This window comes from Lagopus leucura, unplaced genomic scaffold, assembly GCF_019238085.1.
Source record: "Lagopus leucura isolate 7727_CA_CO unplaced genomic scaffold, USGS_WTPT01 Super-Scaffold_100004, whole genome shotgun sequence".
Lineage (NCBI taxonomy): Eukaryota > Metazoa > Chordata > Aves > Galliformes > Phasianidae > Lagopus > Lagopus leucura.
The window spans coordinates 19940852-19960117 of NW_024962264.1; the positions used below are offsets into that span (position 1 = coordinate 19940852).

The window sequence follows — 19266 nt, forward strand, 5'->3', positions numbered from 1 at the left end:
TAAGTTTCACAATTCAGTCTTTCTAACTGCCTGCGTGTGACAGATTCAGATGTGTTTGCATGCTTAGATTTTCAGATAGCATGTGGATAACTGGTCACACATGCATGTAGAGTGTTTGGAAAAGCTGAACTTTGTAAAGTAGCAGAAGCTTGGAAGCTTAGCAAAATGCAATGTTAAGCTAAATAGTAAAAACAATAATATGTGTATATGTGTGTAATTTGACAATACATTAGGTTTTGCTATTCTTTGCTAAGAATGATACCTTTAATCTCTTGCTGCTTCTGAACATTTATTTGACACAATAACCACAATTTTGTTCATCAATATTACAACAATTGTGCCTCAAATAAAAAGATTGTTCTCACGGGACAAAACTTTCAATGATACATGTGGAAGTTACAGTAGCATCCCGGAGTTCATACTTTGTAGCTGCTTTCATTAGGGAAAACCTTTATTAACATTTAGCATTTTTTTCATCAGCAAAGCGCTTTCAAAACATTTGCTAATTAAAACCTTTATATCTTTTAGACAGTGAAAGTGCCTTTTCCAGCCCACACATGCTATGTAACTTGTTTTATTAGTGGTTTAGTAATAAAGTCAGATAAACCTTTGATTTAATAACTAGCTTTTATAGAGTGCTTTCTGCCTTCAAAGCACTTTGCAAACATTAACTAATTAATTCTTGCAACTCCCCTGTAATTTGGGGAAGCAAGCACATTCATATATGTTTGTATGTGGTTTGGGGAAGAAAGTATTATCTCGGGCATTTTACAAAACAGAGAATTAAGACATATAAATTATTTACTTAAGTCCACAAAGACAGAAACGTTGTCAGGGTAGGAACTGAAACTCATTCCTCCTCCTCATCCTTGTCTGTATTCCAACCACTTGGCTCTTTCAGGAATTTTCTCTGGAGAAGTGCAGCTAGGTCAGCCAAAGCAAGGCATGGATGCTAAGCAGGCATCTCCTCCTTCCTTCCAGCCAGTGTCCCAGGCACGAACATACTCAAGGAGCACACGTGGGGTGTGCTTACGTGGTGATCCACACAGCTAGTTTGCCTTACACTCTGGCCACTTGTCTGTGGTTCATGAACAAGGTGGGGGTCACAGCAAAGGTCTGCAGTGGGCCCAGCAGTTTCCAGCAAGCTCCCAGTAATGAACTCTGTTCACTCTTATCCACTGGGCATTCACACTGCCACAATATGAAAATACCGTCAGTATTCTGTGAGCAGCTTGTTTTGTTTCTGTCTCCAGTTTAGGTACAGCTTGTTGTAGGTTTAGGTTTAGCTTGTTGTAAGTATGCACCACAGTACAAGAGGAATTTATGTTGTCCCCTTTCTTTCCTAACTTGTTTACTGATTTGGTACCTACAATAAGACAGCTTTCCTGCCTACCCCAACCCATCTGTCTAGGATGTTATGCTGCGTTTTGGTCACACAGTAAATAAGTATTTCTTCATGTGCTGTAGGTGGACTGAGAAGAGTACGAGCTGCAAGAAGGCTGCACCATGCACCAGGGTACCAGAGGTCTTTGAAGAGTCATTTGCTATGTTTCAACTCAGCAAAGCAAGTAAGCTCTTACCTTCCAGGCTTTAGAAATTTTTCTGAAGTTAAAGAACATTCTTAGAACATGTGAAGGCCATTAAGGAGGTTTCAGAATGAATGTCTTGTTTTCAATGAATTTAAGGATTTCATGAGGTGCACATGTCCAAATACTTACCATTGTTTATTTTTGCTAGGTGTTGTAAATTAATGTTATTGTGTACATTTTTGAGTGATTAAGCAGTAAAGCAGAAGTGGATTGTATCAGTGCTGTGTATCAGCTAACATTTAAAAACTCTAAGAAACTTCAGGACATTTTTAATAGCTCAACTGAGCCAAGTTTTTCTGTGTCATAGTGTCTTCTTCAGGCAAGAGAAATAGAGTGAAACAATAAGAAGTATCTGTCTGCTTGCTAATGCACATTTCATCATTACATTCAGATAAACCAAACAATTAAATAATGCAGAAGGTTTGTGTAGATTAGAGAATTAGGGACAAAGCATTCCTTGGTGGTCAGCTATTTGTTTAGTGTTGAAGAGTAACTTTTGTAATTCTATTTCTGTAAGCTGAGTCTATCAAGTAGAGACTACTAGACAACAGAAGAGTGCTGCATTTTGCATGTGGTGTGCCAAGCACTATTTCTCTGTGGATATGAACAGATTTTTTTTTAATTTGTTATTTTATTGTATTTATAATTAGCCGTCTGGAAAAAAAAAAAAAAAGAAGTTCTCTTTTAGCATCTGCAGTGATGCATTGATTCTTTCATTACAGCAAATACGCATGACCCCCGGTGTTCAACTGTAAACAATAATAGTTACTGGCTTCATTAGTAAGCTAGCAGATGGCTTATAAGTTCTCATGGTAGCTTTTATCCATTTGAGGCTTGCAGTGTGCAAATGTTTGTCTTTTAAACAGGGTAAAACAATGTAAAAGGGACTCTGTGCTTTGTTTTTATTAGTAGCAATTCATTTGGATTGGAGATTTGAATCTGAGTATATGAATGCGCTATCAGTTTTTCCTGTCCACAGGTAAAGTACTTGCTGGGCCTTGCCTCTATCTCTGTGGCATTTTCTGTACCAAAAGAAATGAGGTCAAATATCACTTCTGGAGTTTTGACAATCATATTTTAATTAGTAGGACTCCCATTCTAAAATCTCCCTTCCCGTCCCGTCCCTTCTGCATGCAGTTGCAATGACCCTCTAAAAGTTTGTTATGGAACTGTGCAGAGCTATCTAAAGACCAGTTCACTGTCAATAATACTGAACACATAACTCTTTTAAAAGCAGAACCATTTTATTTCAATGTGTGAATCTCTTTGGAGGCTTTTTAAAATACTTTTATTACTTGCTCTCATTACAATTTTCATGAATTTGCTTATGTTGATAGCTGGAATCAAGCTTCATTATTGAGAAATAGAAGCAGGAAGCCATATATTAAGGGCCACCAGGTTTTAAATACCTTCAATTCTCTATAAAAGCATAGGTACATGGCAGTGCAAACTCTCTCAATGTGTTCCACTATTGTGTTTCAAGTGGATCTGTGCATGGAGGAGCCAGGAAGTCATTCACACTTTGTGGTCTTTCACTGTTGCCTACTTATGGTTTGTTCACACTAATGCATAAGCATTTGACTGGTTGATTTTTTGCAAAACAAATGCTTCTGTTGAGGTGGGAGTCAGCCATGTGTTTTAGAAACATCCATCAAGAATTAAAAACTTTTCCTTTAGGAAGGGGTATGTCTTATCTTGAGGGCATAAATGAATGAGACTGCATGCTCCTTGTGTTTCCTTATGGTGCAGTAAATAATTATACTATTAGTGTCAAGCTAGGGGATCTTCCTGAGTAAACAGTGATCTAATGAATCTTTAGAGTTTTATATTGTATTTTCATACTCTAAGTTCAATTTTAAAGTTTAAAATAACTTTTGTTTGGAGACAGCTATATCTCCTGGAAAAAGTATGAGAATGTTGGTTTCAGAGCATGTATTTTCACTTCTTATCCTCATTTTTTATTTTAGTATTAAAAATAATATGTGCATAAAATTTTTCTTTCTTCTGAGCCCATCTGCTCTTGCTTCTACCTTACCTGAAGATCTAGCCCCTTGCAAGTGACATCTTCAATGAAGAAAAAGCAGCAGGAGCAGATGATCTTTCAAGAAATAAAGATCCTATTTTCATGCAAATTTACAAGTAATTAAAAGTGATGGGAGAAAAAAAAAATGCATCTCAATATGCAGTGTCTTCAAATTTAATTTGAAATATAATAGTTTTAAACTTTCCTGTAAGAAGTCCCAGACTTTTTAAGTGGATTCATTTTGAGAGCAGTAAGAATTGTCATTCAGATTAATGGGCTGTTTTTCTTATCAAAAGACACCTTTGAAACAAGTTTGAGGGTAATGGTAAGAAGTTTTAAGTGTTGTTTTTTTTTTCCCTATGGTTTGAAATAAAGTTAATTAATTTCCTAAGTAAAATTAAATTCCATTCAAGTCTGTGGGTGAAGTATAGCAGTACTCAAAAATGCCATTCTAAGGACTACTTCAGACCCAACATGACTTCCATTTCAGTAGGCATGCCAGCTGTATCTCCAGCATTTACTGTTGCCTCATTATCTATCTCATGTTTCCTGAAGGAAATATTTTATTAAAAACAAAACAAAACTATTTGTTTATGAAGTTTTACCATTCATTATTAGTCACTAAAAAATTTAAAAAAAAATCAGGAAGGGGAAAATATATTGTGATAGCAATGCATTCTACAATTCTGTCCTTTTAAAACTGCTGCAGAAATGGAGAGACTTAACTTACTTCTCCTCTCCTCTCCTCTCCTCTCCTCTCCTCTCCTCTCCTCTCCTCTCCCTACTGTAAAATGGAATCTGAGGTGTTGAGAATTTTTGATTCTCATGAAAGACCAAAAGAGTTACAAGCACGAAATCAGAATAAAATTAAAATATTGCCTAAGCAGTGGATCCAGTTCTGTTCATCTTTACAGAAGCTGTAAGGTTACAGAGCTGGAATCCATAAACAACTGCTGCCCTTTTATCCCATGCTATTTAGATTCATTACTCAGTATATAAAAGTAGTTACGATTCCCATGATAGGTGCCCCTTTATTGATTAGAAGTAAGTTTGTTTCTGATGAGTTAGGAAAGGCTGGGCATTACACACGTGATTAGGAACAATGTAAAGCTACACAATTTACATCCTGCAGAATGAAAAAAAAAGTGAAGTACTGATGGTTTATTGATTACAGCTCTCATTTAGATGAGGAGGTGCAGGAAGCAATAAATAATGTAAATATTTTAAAATTCTGTCAGTGATAACCTAAAGGGAATATTGTGATTTGCAATAATACTTGGAAAAATTCCCTCACTAATGCTAGCAACTAGAATTTTTTGTACAACAGCCCATGGATTTCATAGGGATTTGGTAATGCCCTATGTGCATCAGCTAGTTCTTCCTGTGCATTTGTGTTTGATTTGTTTGTTTGTTTCCTAAGATAAGCTGATGGGCTACAAGGATGAAGTGAGGCAGCTCTGTGGTAAACCATTACTCTATGTGCTATAAATAGGACCTACTGCTGTATTTCAGTGTCTGTCACTTCAGTGGAGTTAAGAAACTGAGGAGGCTAACAGTGGTTGGGAGGAGCCACGTCAAGATGGCATCCTGTACTCTAATCAGCATCTTCCTGGATAAGATGTACTCAAATATTTTAACTTTTATGCAACTTTTTCCACCTTTTAAACTGTTGGAACTTCAGTGCAGATTTGGTTAGCTGACACCTTAGGCAGCTGCACCGAGTGCTTGAATTTCTTATGATAATGAACAGTTAAAGCTAACTGGAGTGCCTCTATTTTTTAATTGATTTAGCAGTTGATTGTCTCACAAGATTTATGTTTCCCCTGTGCTCAGAAAATAATGCTGTCAGTTGGCACTTGAAGGTATATTATTTTTATTGCAAACATCATGGATGAAACATCATCTTTGTCAATTACGATTTTAGAGGATGAAAAAGATTGTTCATAAAGGCAGAGAATATAAAATACTGTGTAAAGGTCACTAGATAGGTCAGAGCTGATGACCATCTGGCTATAAATGAACTACCAGAAGCTAGATAATATACCAAATGAGAACATTTGATATACTAATTCTTTTCCGTGTAGTAACATAAAGCAAGCAGACTTGCAATACATCTTTTTTTCTGCAGGAGTAAGATTGCTTCCTTTTCTGCTTCTGCCCTCATTTCATTTTCATAGCTTCATTCATTACATACCTATTAAAAACATTATTATATTTCTTCCAAGATGGAGGAAAGACTTATAAAGAAAATTCTGGATGTCCTGAAAGCTTTGTAAAAGAAACAATTACATGGAAGATTGTCCAGAAGAGGATCCCAAGAAACTATTCTTGTGTGCATTGGGCCTATTTCTATTCATCATTGTACTCACAAAGAGCAGGAATAATACCACTGATGCCAGTGGTGCTAACAGCAGATTACTCTATTTTGCATATTCTACCAAAAAAAAGGTCATTAGTATTGCAAAACTGAGCATTCAGAAGTTAAAAACTGACAATATTATGAAAAGAAGCATTAGCAGATTGCTCTAAGGAGGGAGAAGGAGAGCAATTTGCATCTTAATACGTGGATAGAAAATCTGGAAATCTACCAAAGGTGAATATCTGAATGTCTTTGAGGAAAAATTCTGTATGAAAATATTAGATATGAAGCATAGATGTAAGATTCATCAGAGTGCTTGTCAGTGCCTTTATATTTCAGTCACCCAGTGAGATTATGAGAATATCTGAGGTAGGTTCAGAATTAAGCAAGAGTAGTCATAGGCTGATTCAAGAGAATGATAGAAGAAAACCACAAAGATTCTCCATACTAACACAGAGAATCCATGAAAAGCAACATAGAGCAGGCCAGCAGAGCTTAGTTCATCCCTTTGCTGTGAGAGGGATTCAGATGGGACAGGGAGAAGGTCATTTTGTTCTCAGTACCCTGATCAACAGCACAAAAGCCTGTGAGAAAGGATCTCCCACAGTCACTGCTTTCAGTCCTATTTTTTCCATATGGATCTGACATCAGTTGGAAGGCAAACATATATGAGATTATAACTCACTGTGAAAAAAAATAACCTGTTCTGTTCTGTTTTACTCTATTCTTTCTGCTGCACTTTATATATTAATATTTTAGTCTTCCAAAAATGAGGTAAGTGCGATGTCTATCGTCATTTAACCTGCCCATTTAACCTGTGTGTTTTGCCTTAAGAATGCTGTGGGAACATACAGTCACCTTTTGGTCTTGCTTTGTTGAGAAATGGCCTGTTTTATGGTTTAGCTGGTCTTGCACATGAAATAGAAGGTGGTGACCCTTGTGATAGCCTTTTCTTTCTGTAAGAATTGATTTTGTATTTTCTTCTTTCCCTACACTCAGACCTTCCAGAATTTTGTTTGTTATACAAATATATGTTATCCTGATAGAATATAACAAAGAAGAAACTCAGTCCAAACATAACCTCATTTTCTTCATCTTCTGGCTTTTCAGTGAGCTTGACTTTAGGCTGCAAAATACTGAGATCTCAGATCTATGAAAAAACATTACGGAGAGCAGAAAATGAGTTTTCTGTGTCTAGAACCAATTCTGGATATCTCAAAAGATAACATGTTAGAGCTTCTGGACAGCTGCAGTTTTCACACCTCTTTTCTGTAACATAGGTGAAAAAGAAGTTATCATCTTCTGTGGCTCAACAGAGATAACTGCCGGAGAGCAAACATTTGTCTTAGATGCAAAGACGTAAGAACATTAGTGAGAATCCACAAACAGTCCCCAATTATAGACTGAATTGGCCACTCATAATTCTGTATTTTCAGTCAGAGTAGACTTACTGCTTCCGTAAGCTCTTCAAGTATCTCTTACCCATTTGCATCGGCTTCAGCCCATGTTTGTTTGTGAGTTGCTGTTGTCAAAAGAATAAGCCATCTTGATACCAGTGAGTATAGTCAGATGTTGTGAAGTGCAGCTTGCATTTGTTGTCTTAATCACAGAATCACAGAATGGCCCAAGGTTGGAAAGGACCTCAAGGATCATGAATTTCCAACCCCCCTGCCACAGGCAGGGCCACCAACCTCCCCATTTAATACTAAACCAGGCTGCCCAGGGCCCCATCCAATCTGGCCTTGAACACCTCCAGGGATGGGGCATCCACAACCTCTCTGGGCAGCCTGTTCCAGCACCTCACCACTCTCTCTGTAAGGAATATTGTCCAGCTGGTTCTCCTACAGGCTGCATTTGGAAACTGAAAAGGCAGATGACTATGTAAATCAAGGATCTGACTGCCACAGAACTGCTTCCAATCATTGGTTTTGAGTTGCACCTTCTGGAGAGGCTCTAACATAAATACAAGGACAAATAGAGCAGCGATAAATGTAGCATACCCTGCGTTAATTAGACAGCATGGCAATGAAGAACATCACTTAGTGCTCTAATACACACACTTTACAAATATGGTGCCCTAAATCCCTCTTTGTTCCCAAAAGTATCACAGCAGTCTTCCAACCAGTACTGTCCTCTACTTGTACACCTAATTTATTGAGAACAACAGGAAGATAAGAGACGATTTTGTTTTGCTGTTCTGTCTGCTGCCTTACCTATCAGTTCATTGCACAAAGACAGCTAACAAGTAAACTTGAGCTGTTAATCTTTGTCTTTCTGGGACAGATTCAAGTTAATATTCTGGTTCGCATTTCTTTTCACACTCATTCATGCTGTGATACTGGAGTTAGCCTTCTTCATCTTCAGCATAGGATTTTTGTCCTGTCTGTCTACTGCCAGGTATTGAATGGTTAATGGTATTTATGCAGCATTCTACATTCTTACCAAACAATTTGAACAGAATTTAATGTATAATTTATATCCAATTACCTGATGTTTTCAACTTTGTATCTAACATTGCCAGATCTTTGACATGTTCAATACAGCCCATAATTCTGGGCATAACCTCTGTTATTTTTTAACTTCCTTATTCTTACTTTTATACATTTTACATTTATCATGTCTAAGACGTATATGTATCCATTTTCCCCCCATTCAGTTTGAACTGTATTTTCCTCCTTTCTGTTCATGGCCAGCTGGTCCTTGCATTCCTGACACATCAAATTGCACACCTTGAAGCTCTGTCAGTGTTCCTGTTCATTAATATGACAAAGATGAGGACTTAACACTAAGCTCTGTGATGCTGCATTTGTCATCTTCCTTTTACATTTATAACCATTCCTTGACTTTGAAAGCAAGCCAGTTTGTTATCCAGTTGAGTATTATTTCCTTACCTTCTTACCCTATTCATTAATAATGTATTTGGTACTGTATTAAAAGCTTCCAGGGAATACAAGGGAATAATGTATACTTCTTTACCCTGGCCTGTTTGTATCATAACTTTCTCAAAGATATTATGCAGGTTGGTTATGCATTATTTTCATTTTCACAGAATCATAGAATGGTTTGGATTGGAAGGGACCTTAAATCTCATCTAGTTCCAACACCCCTGCTGTGGGCAGGGACACTAGGCAAGGTTTTGGTAATCCTTACACTGAAATATTAAAGCTTCTATTTACATGGAGAATCCGGGCAGTTTACCAATGTAGAAATATTTGTCTTGTATTTTTAGACACCTGCCTTAATTGAATAAGCATTATTTAATATTTTCTGAGAGACATCACATAAAGCAATGTATTTGGCATGGTACCCAGTGCAAAAAAATACGATTTCACAAAACAGAATGGAACTACACCCTAACAGAGAACAAAGCAGAATCCATCAAGACATACCTTCTAAATGTCAGAAACACGTATTTTACACACAAAAATCTGCCAGTGAAGTTTTTACATCAGTTATAGTTTCATAAAGTACCCTGGGGTGTGACTCTGTAGCAATGTGAAGACAACAAAGGAAATACAAGCCTGCAAAAGTGTCACAAATACATTACATCCTGAAAGTACCCATTAAATTTGATGGAGAAAGAATTCCTGTTCCAACTTATTAGGTTGTTATATATTTAGAAGTGGAATTCATTTAAAACTCTTTGCCTTTAAAAGCCCAGTGAATTCAACAGGGATTCGTGGTGAAAAGAAGTCTGGTTGGAGACATTTGCCATATGCTACTTTTTTGATTTCACTGAAAGTTCTGTGAGTATGTTAAGGACAATATAGAGTTTTCATAGCCACGCTTTTTCCTTACATACCTCATGCTTCATTTTTTTGTGTTTCATTAATTAATACAGAGTTTAAAGAACAACAATAAAGAAATAGAAGAATGGGAGCATCTTCCCTTTTGACTGCATGAAGTCAGAGCAAGGTCTGTTCTTGCGACTCACCATACAGAGGGGATATAACTGTATTCCATGTGCAAAGTATAGTCCCATAAACTTGACCACTATGACCAACTTCACAAATGGGTGGTTAGGCTGTAGGTTAGAGGACTGGTTCTCTAGCCATTTATGTGACGTAATGCTTTTTCCACATTGGCTGACGTGTCCTGCCATGGCTTTGTGGGGTTTTTTGGCCCTGGAATGACAATGACAGTTGTTCTGAACCATTCAAGCCCAAAGCCTCTTGTGCCACAGTAGGTGTAGTTGTAACCATGAGGCCAAACAGTGAAGGGACAGAGCTGACATTTCTCTCTACTTAATTTTGGACCGGTGGACATTTTTCTTGGCATACTCTTTCATACCCTTAAAAGATGAGGCATAGTTTGTTCTAGAAACCGCACCAGTCTCTGGAACTTAAGCCATTCTTCACAATAAACCCTTGACCCTCTAATGATTAATTCTGTGTCATTACCAGCACACAGTAATCTCATTATTGACTCTCATTTCCAAGTAATTTATGAATATACTGAAGAACATGTCTCAGACAGACAACTGTGAATCTTCACTTGTAATGTCCCCACTATCAAAACTCACCATTTACCCTCATGCTCACTTTTTTGTCTTTTAACCAACTATTTATCCATGCCATAGCATCAGGCTGGATTCGTATTACATTAAACCTTGTTATGGGCCCAAGGGATTGTACCTTAAAGGAGGAGACAAGAATGAACTGTCCCATTAAAGTTTTAATAATCTATTGTTACAAATCATCCCATTAACACAGGAAGAAAACTTTAACAATACAGTTAAAATCATTGTTGCTCAGTTTCTTTGAAGCTGTGCTCACCTTCTGTATGTCCTAAAGGGTCCTAGGGTCAACAACTTCCATCTTCCTTAAAAAGACTGCGTCAGAAGTGGGGCTGCTAGGAATCACTGTCCTTCCATGTCTCTCCTGGGAGGAGTTTCGTGTTCATAGCTGATGTTTATTCCCCATCAGTTCAGGACTCTGCTTGGGTTTTCTCACTACGATCTACAATCTTCTCATTGCTGAAATCTGAAATTTGCTCCACAGCTTCCTTCAGACCTTTGCTATTGTTAGAGCAGGGTTGCTAGGCTTGTACAGTATGAAAATATCCACAGCCAAGCTCAATCCAGTTAGCCAATAGCCACTTGACCGCTAGACAATAGTCATATATTGGGAAAAAAAAGTCCAGATCAGCTCGTCAGAACCAGCACGGGGCAACTCCTGGGCTTCTGCACTGTCAAGTCGTTGTGGGGTCTCTGGCCTTTTACTGGTATTGGCAAAATTGTATTTACTGGGCTACCTGAATGCACTGAAATGCTTTTATCAGAATTGTAAGTTGGTGCTTTCCTCAGGAGAATTCAACATTTTCCAAATAAAACAGATCTATCCAGGTGTCCCCTAATTCTGTTCCTTATCATTGTTTCTAGTTATTTGCCCAATACACGTCAGGCTTACACTGCTACCATTCCTCAGATTTTCTCTGGAACCTTTTTAAGGAATTGATGTCACATCTGCTTCCTTCCAGAAGCCAGGCAATTTAAAGCAATAGGTTACCCCCTGCTGTGAGTAATTCAGCTCTTTCGTCCTTGAGTTCCTTTAGAAATTTGGAGTGAATGCAATACAATCCTGGTGATTTTCACCTTATCTATTTATTCCGTAATCTCTTCTACAGTAATTCCAATTTCAGACTGATCTTCTGATGGATCCCCTGCCAAGAAGGGTTCTGGTTTCAGAAACTTCCCAGTTCTTTCCACAATGAACACCAATGCAGAGAGTTCACTTAGCGTCTCTGCAATGACCCTGTCTTCTCTGGGTGCTCTTTTGTGCCCTGAAAATTAGCTAGTCCTACAGATTTTGGCAAGTTTCCTGCTTCCAATGTATTTTGTGGGAAAAGGACTATTAGTTTTGATTCCTTTGTTAGTTATTCTTCAAATGCTTCTTGGTCTGCCTTGTTAGGTTTTCACATTTAACCTGTCAGAGTTTATAACTCTTTCTTGTTCTGTCCCTTGAAAATGACTTCAGCATTTTCAAAGATGTACTTTTTGCTTCTAACAACCTCACTTACCCTGCTGATTAGTTACATGAACTTCCTTTAGCCCTTTCTGAAGTCCTTCTCAAGAGAAAGTGTGTATTTCTAATACAAATCCTTACAGAGTCCTTTCTAATACAAATCCTGTATGGAGTTGAGACTGAGCTGTCCTTAGTTTACAACCTCTCTCTTACTGTGCTACTCTCTTTTGAATTAAAATAGAACAGTAGGGATGATGTGCCCAGGAGTAAGCTCCTCACTGTTCGCTGACCGTAAGCTTCTCTAGATGTTGCTGGAGAAGTTTGCTGGCAGGGTTCCCTTCCTCAGAGCTGTTGTCTGTAGGGAGCAAAGGAGTGAAACTGAGGACGTATGTGTATGTGCTGTTCCAGGACTTTCTGGGCCCTTACCTGCCTTCGCTTTGTCCCCTTACACTTATTTATGATGCATCCAGCTGTCTTGTACTTCTTTCTCATACCAGTAGAACTTTCGCTGAACAGTTGTCCTATTTGCGTTTCTGTGGCACACTTACTGCCATTTTGGGACTGTGGCAGTGGGGAGTAACTAGGCTTGTCTGGCATCATGTCTAGAATGACAGCAGGGTGATGATTTGCGTAGTAAGGCTCTAGGTCGATGTACATTCCTCTGGCTTCCCTGCTAAGCTAGCAAGGAGACCTCTTCACTGTGCCTGCTCACTGACCCAACTGTTTCACAAGACTTGTGCACATAGGATAAGCAGAAGCAAAGGGAATAGCTTGGTTCTGAGGCCTCGTTGCAGTAGTAAATGTTGACAATTCCAGTGAATGATAATGAGATTGTGCAGAGGGAAGATAAAGGGCTCTCCGCTCATCCACAGTGGAACCATGCATGTCTCAGGTAACTCGGCCTCCCATCGGGCTATTGGGAAAGCCTGCTGTGCAGGGTGATGGCCTGCTCCTCTCAGGTGTACTGGTGCCTTTCAGTACAATGCAACTGGCCATCCAGGCCAGGAAATCTGTATCATGTTGGAAGGGTGAAGTTGAAATATAACTCAAAATCAATGGTGTTGAAAAATTATGAAGTGTAAAAATAAGAATAGACTGTGATTCTTCTCATACACTTTCCATGCTGGTTCTTTAGGCTTCTAAGCATCTTTACTGCTCATGTACCTCTGCAACCTCATTCAGAAATCTTTCAAAGAAGAGCTGAGAGCAAGCTGTGATGCAGAACTTACAACTTTTATTCCATGCCATGGCACTTTCCAAATGATGGCAACTGGGGAGGAAATTGAAAGTTTGAGTGCTGCCTAGCACTTTAATTAAAAAAAAATAGTCAAATGTGAAAATAAACATGTAGGATTAAGCCATTCTGACATATTCTAAATTTGGGATCAAAGAGATAAACTTGTCACAGTGTGCTCTCGCAGAAGCAAGGGAGATAAGATTCTTGAGGCTTTGATCAGCTTTGGCTGATCCTGAGCTGTCATTCAGTGGTTTATATCTCTGGAATATATATAGTCATGGTTACAGAGTGTTCCTCCACTAATATGCATGGATCTCTGCTCTGTAGAAAATGAAGTTTTGAAGCTTTTTTATAAGATAACAAATCAAGATTAAGTTCTTGCATAGTGTAAATATTGGGGTTTTGTATTTATTTGCTCTCCAGAGGTGAGGCACCACAATTATGGTGATTTACTCGTTTATCAGTGCACTCGCTATATCCCTTTTCCAGCACATTCGTTTTGAGCTATAGCACATCTTACTTATTTTTGTTCTGTGCATTAGTGTTTGCCAGCAGGTGGTCATGAGTACAACAGAATTTCTGTGCAAGCAGTTGGTATTACTGACAGGGTTTCCTTGGCCCTACTGCTGCTGAATTATCAGGAGAATAGAGCGGAAAAACATTTTTAGAAAGCCGTGTTGGATGCCAAGTGGAAACAGAAGACTGCTTCCATGAGGAAACCTACTTTACTAGCTACCTGATACACTACTACTAGCTAAATATAAATAGCTGCATTAATATTCCTTACGGCTTCAGGCTTTGGAAGTAAAAGCAGTAGCTCTTATGGACCACCGTAGTTCTTATATGGTCTGCAGCTCATTTCAGCAGCCGTCATCTTTCATTTGTCAGCTCAAAAAAATAGACAAACTCAATATAATGTCTGTTATTGACTGCAAAAGCTGCTATTTTTCTGGTAATTATCTTAGTTCGTGCCACAAGTCTGAATTTAAATGCATAATTCAGATTCTTTTGAAGTTATATGAGTCTTAGCCATTTCATTCCTCTGAATTATGCTTGATAAATTTAGATTCTATTTAGCATTTCTAATTATTTTTTTTTCACTCAAGGAAATAGTCAAGCTATTCCATAAATATGTAATTTTGCAGTAAGAATTTACTCATGGAAACATATTGTCATCTTCATATATGCAGAAATTATGAGTCAGCTCCATTCCCTGCTAGATTATTTCTTCATTTGCCTCATGATTTGAGGGACTTTCAGATTCAACTCTGTTTATATTTTGAAAGTAGTTCAAATCCCCTTTTAACTCCAAATCGTAGAAAGGACATTTTTCTGTAAGTGACAGCTACAGTTCCCATTTTCACACTAGCATCTACTGGCTCAGCCTCTTAGTAAAATATCAAATGTCAGAAGATCGGAAATAAAAATAATCAAAAATTATAATTATGAAAACACCATAGAAAGAAGAGCTTTGATAACTAATAGTATAGTCAGCAACTGAGGAAACAGTGGAAATCAATGAATGTTGATAAACTGCTCTTTAAATGCACTTCTTTGTACAACTGTTTTCTTGTTGAAAAGAAAGAAGGAAAAATGTTATCTAAATTTGGATACAGAATAATATGATTAATTCAAGGAATGGCTTTTCTTTTTTTTTTTTCTTTTTTTTTTTTAATTTAAGCCGTGTGAAAACCAGAAATGTAGCCATGTAAATGCTGCAAACAGCAGCCAGTCTGTGAGGTGAACCACATGTGGTAAAAACTGAATTTTAAAGTAATCTTGAATTTGAAATGTAAGTTAGAAAGATGTAGAAGCATTCAAACATTCCTGTAAATAAGTGAGGCAGACAGCATGATGAAAAATGAAGGGCTGGTCAGCTTAGACTAGGACAAAGCATAAGACTTTGTAAAAATCTGAGTGTTAGTACATAATATATGTATGTGTTATTCTATAATGTACAGTGTAAGTAATATGCATTGGTCAGTTATAAGTTAGTGAAATCTTTATTTTTTAATATTAAAACACATTTAGAGGAGACTTTTAAGACAGTGTTTACTTTGCATTTGACATTGGCATGTGATTGTAATTGTAAATGCTTACATATCAATGAGTTTTATTCTCTCGCCTAATGAAAGGTTAAGCAATGTAAAGGGAAATGGGGTCAGAGTTCCTGACAATTTTTCGCAGCTGATTTCTGCAAATGAGTCACTGAGGAATTTACCCTGGAAGCATAGGAAATGCCACAGACTATACAAATCTAAGACTCCGGCATCGTACCGCCTGCCCGCTGAAGTGAACATAACCACCGTATGGGATACATTAAGGAAATAAAACATCTGCGGGTGTAGTTTCTTCCCATGCTCTAGGCATTTTAAGTGTGTTTTATATGCTGAATCATGAGAGTTTATAGCCCTCATACATTTTAATACTATCTAACGTATTTTAATGCTATCAAACTCTGGCTTTTTAAAAATTGATATAAAGGCATAGTCTTTTTTTTAGTCATGTTTAGCTCTTGTCTCAAACACATTTTCTAGCGACAGGCGTGCAGGTTAATTACATATATCAAGACCAAAAATTATTTTATTGTTTTTATTGCTCATTTTCTCCCCTGTCTTGTATTAGGAAAGAAAAGTAAATAAAGACAAGAATTTTACCTAGTGACATATATTATATATGTTTTTAGTGGGAGTATATCATTGAGTCTTCATTCTCTCCTAACATGGAAGTGTCTAATTGCCTTTGCTGCCTTCCACTGCGCTGTTTCCCCTTCTGTTCCTGTATCCTTTCAAATTCTGATAACAAGAACACCAAATTCATTATGCAAGAGATGCTGATGGAAACATCTCATCTTAAAGTGTTTCAGAATAACGCAGAAAATACTAGAATATGGTTTATTTTTATTCTGAATAATGTTGTTCAGAGAATATGACTTTCACCTTCTGTCTTGGCCAACAAAACTAATTCCTGGGATTCTTCTCAGGACTGGGTTAATGTACAGTTGTCCACTAGAGAGCAGGCTGAGACCAACAAACCCATTCTGTTCCTGTCATAAACTGACTTTGAACCCAGGTGTCTTAATGTAAATCGTTAGTACATTAAAGCACTGCACCTTCTAGCTTCAGCTGTGAGTATATATACTGCTATCAAACTTGATGGATATAGCTTGTGAAGCTTAGTGACCTAAGGTGGTGATAATAAAGTATTCTGGAACCTGGATAACATTTTATTCTGTCACTATGGTTTTCTTGCTCTGGTGACATCAACTAATTTGTACTGCTTTACAGGGAATTTCTGTGCCCGGCTTTATAGCCAGAGTCTTGGCTTCCTTATGCTGCTTTTACTCTTTTCTGTCAGACTGAATTTCTTGCAGAAAGAAAATATTGCTCGATATTGATTCCATTGTGCTAGCTAATTTCAGGCTCTTGTCCTGCAGATCATCTGAAGTGCTGTTCAAAATCTTGAAGGATTTTCTAATGCAAAACCCACAAATAAAATAAAGCACACAATATTGCCCAAAGAGAACCCTCTGTTCTCTAATCCTTTAAAAAACTGTTAGAAGTCAAATTATCAGGCTTTTTGCAAGGCGTACACAAATGAGTAAACAGTTTTCAAAAAGCTCCTAAAATTCTTAGGTTTTTGGCCTGTGTTTTTATTTTGTTGGCATAAAATATTCGTATTCTGTCAAAATGGGGCAGATATAACAGTGGAGAGATTGAAAGTTCTTCTTGATACTGTCCCTATAGAACTCAATGGATTTCTGTAGAAGTAATAAGAAATCTCTTAGTTTACTTCCGTGTAGATGAAGAATATCACATTTCAACCCCTTTGCTTCCTCTGTTTTGAGGACAAGGTACATCTGTTATTTTAATTTCTTTTTCTCCCCAGGCTGCTGTGAAGGCTGGCCTCAAAAGGCAATTATTCTTCAGTACTTTGAGCTCTAGGAGTACTCTCTTGTATTCTGAAAAATAAGAATTGAAAATATCTAACTAATGCCGTCTTCCCCTTCCACAAGCTATAGCCCATCCACCTTTGAGTTCATTAATGATTCCTTCCTCAGTGTTGCCATCCTGCTCTTTGTCTGCTTCACCTAACCATCTGTTTTTAGATAGCACAAAGCTGCTGTGGGTCCATGTTAGAACTCCTCATTTACCATATACTGTTCTTGCCGTGTGAGTCAGTGCCTTCCTACTGTGAATATGGTTTTATTTATAATGATTTTAAAAGCACAATATTTTTTCAAAAATATTTGAATACAACCTGAAAGATAAAAGATTATATTAGTAGAGGCAAATACCTGCATTGGGCTATTTCAGCCTGAACAAATCATATTTGTCTGATACAGGCACCTAAAAGCAGAATAACATAATGGGAAAATGCCAGAAAATCTTGAGAAGGAATCACACTGCCAACTCTGCCTAAAAAATAAATTAAGTTTACTAATGATTATATTTCCCCTTGTATCTATACAGGGAGCCTAGAGTTCCTGGTCTTCGGAGCTGAGATGACAAATGCATTTCCTGACAGCTCCAGCTCACTTTTCATTATTGATAAGTTAAAACAGTGTGGCTGTTAGCTGTTCCGTAATTTGTCCAGTGAGCTTAGGAAACAGCTGCAGCTTGAGGAGGAAGACATGAAAAGAACTCACGTATAATATGATAGTGGCACCTGAGCTCCCTCTGCCTTGCTGCCAAGCTAACGGTTGTCACAAAATGAAGGCGCTCTGGCTTCTGCTTTGCAGTTTACTTTGCTGCTGTGTCCTAGGAACGAAGCAGTTACGACTGAAGATGGGAAGTGCTTCTGGTGCTAATGGGTATTTGGGGAAATGGGAATATTGGCAAACATGGAAGGCAAATAGGTCAAAGGGATCTCACTGTGTTAAGTGCGGGACAGAGTAAAAACAGGGCGATTACAACAGTTCTTTTTTTTCTTAGTTTAATTTTGCTGCCCAAGGTGGTTATCTAAGAATTCTGAAATACTTGCCTGTTTTGTTTTTTTCTTTTTTTTAACCCTAATCCACAAGATAGCTGACAGGGTAACTTGTCTCTTATTACAGAAAAGATTTAGCATGTTTACTTAAAACTATTCATGCTAAAGCCCATATGAATATGTAAGAAAACGATTCTGTATAGCAGCATTTATGTGAGGATTGAAGTATTACCACACAGTAATAATGAAATCTAAAGATACAGATAAGATAAATGACAGGAAATTATACATAAAAATAGGAGAATTCTCCATAGAATAAATCTAAAGCTTATCATAAACAAAGAAAAAAATAAAAGGAACAGGAAGAAAAGTAGAGAGAAAAAGCACTGAGGTAAGAGGAGATAAGCATAAAAAGAATTTGTATCAAGGAGAAAAAAAATTAAAAAGACTATAAAGAGCAAACCATTTCCCAGATATGAAGGAATACACATGCTCAAGATTATCTGTATGTAACAGCTGAGTAAAGGCTTCTTTCTTCTGAATGTCTGCTGTAGTGAGTGCAGCTCATGTTATTGTCCAGTTAGTGTTATTACAAACTGATGCACTGTAAGAGATTTTGGCACTTAGGCAAATGTTGTGGAATTAACATAAAAAGCCAGCGAGCGTGACAGGAAAATCATGGTAAAGTGATAAGTATGGAAGTTGAAAATAACCTTCTTAGATATCAAAAATAGCCTTGAGGAGTAAGAGGAAGCTAACAGAAGAAATAGAAGGTTGTTAAGAACGTAGGCAGGTGCTAAGTACAGAAGCAGAATGCCAAGAAAGTGAAATGTGACATTAAAAGCAGAACATGAATTTCTCACTTCCAATTAGGGAATAATGGTGACTATGACCTGTGTGGGTGGGCACAGACAGTCATTTATCTTTTGGACGAAAACACAAGGTTGCCAAAAGTCTTGCCATCTTAGGCTTTGTCTCAATTTACTTTCTTAAGGATGACTTAGCAAGATTATCGAGGATTTATTCTTGAAAGAGATATGAGAGTGGATCACATACAGTATTGTCTGTTTCTCTAGCACTTGTCTCTGTTCTGTCAATTGTACTGGATTGCATAAAACAGAGAATTTGGCTTGCAAGGGCAGGTATGAGTAGAACAAGGAACTTAA

The 19266-nt window shown here is 37.5% G+C and overlaps 1 protein-coding gene across 3 annotated transcripts in view; it reads left to right on the forward strand.

Annotated features, from left to right (window-relative positions):
- The window catches only part of DCTD (dCMP deaminase), a 53395-nt gene that overhangs the window by 9225 nt on the left and 24904 nt on the right, over positions 1-19266 (forward strand). For all 3 annotated transcript variants that reach the window (XM_042871660.1, XM_042871662.1, XM_042871661.1), the window contains one exon: positions 1468-1568. The gene's annotated coding sequence lies outside the window, so the exon portion shown is untranslated. The remainder of the gene's footprint in view (positions 1-1467; positions 1569-19266) is intronic.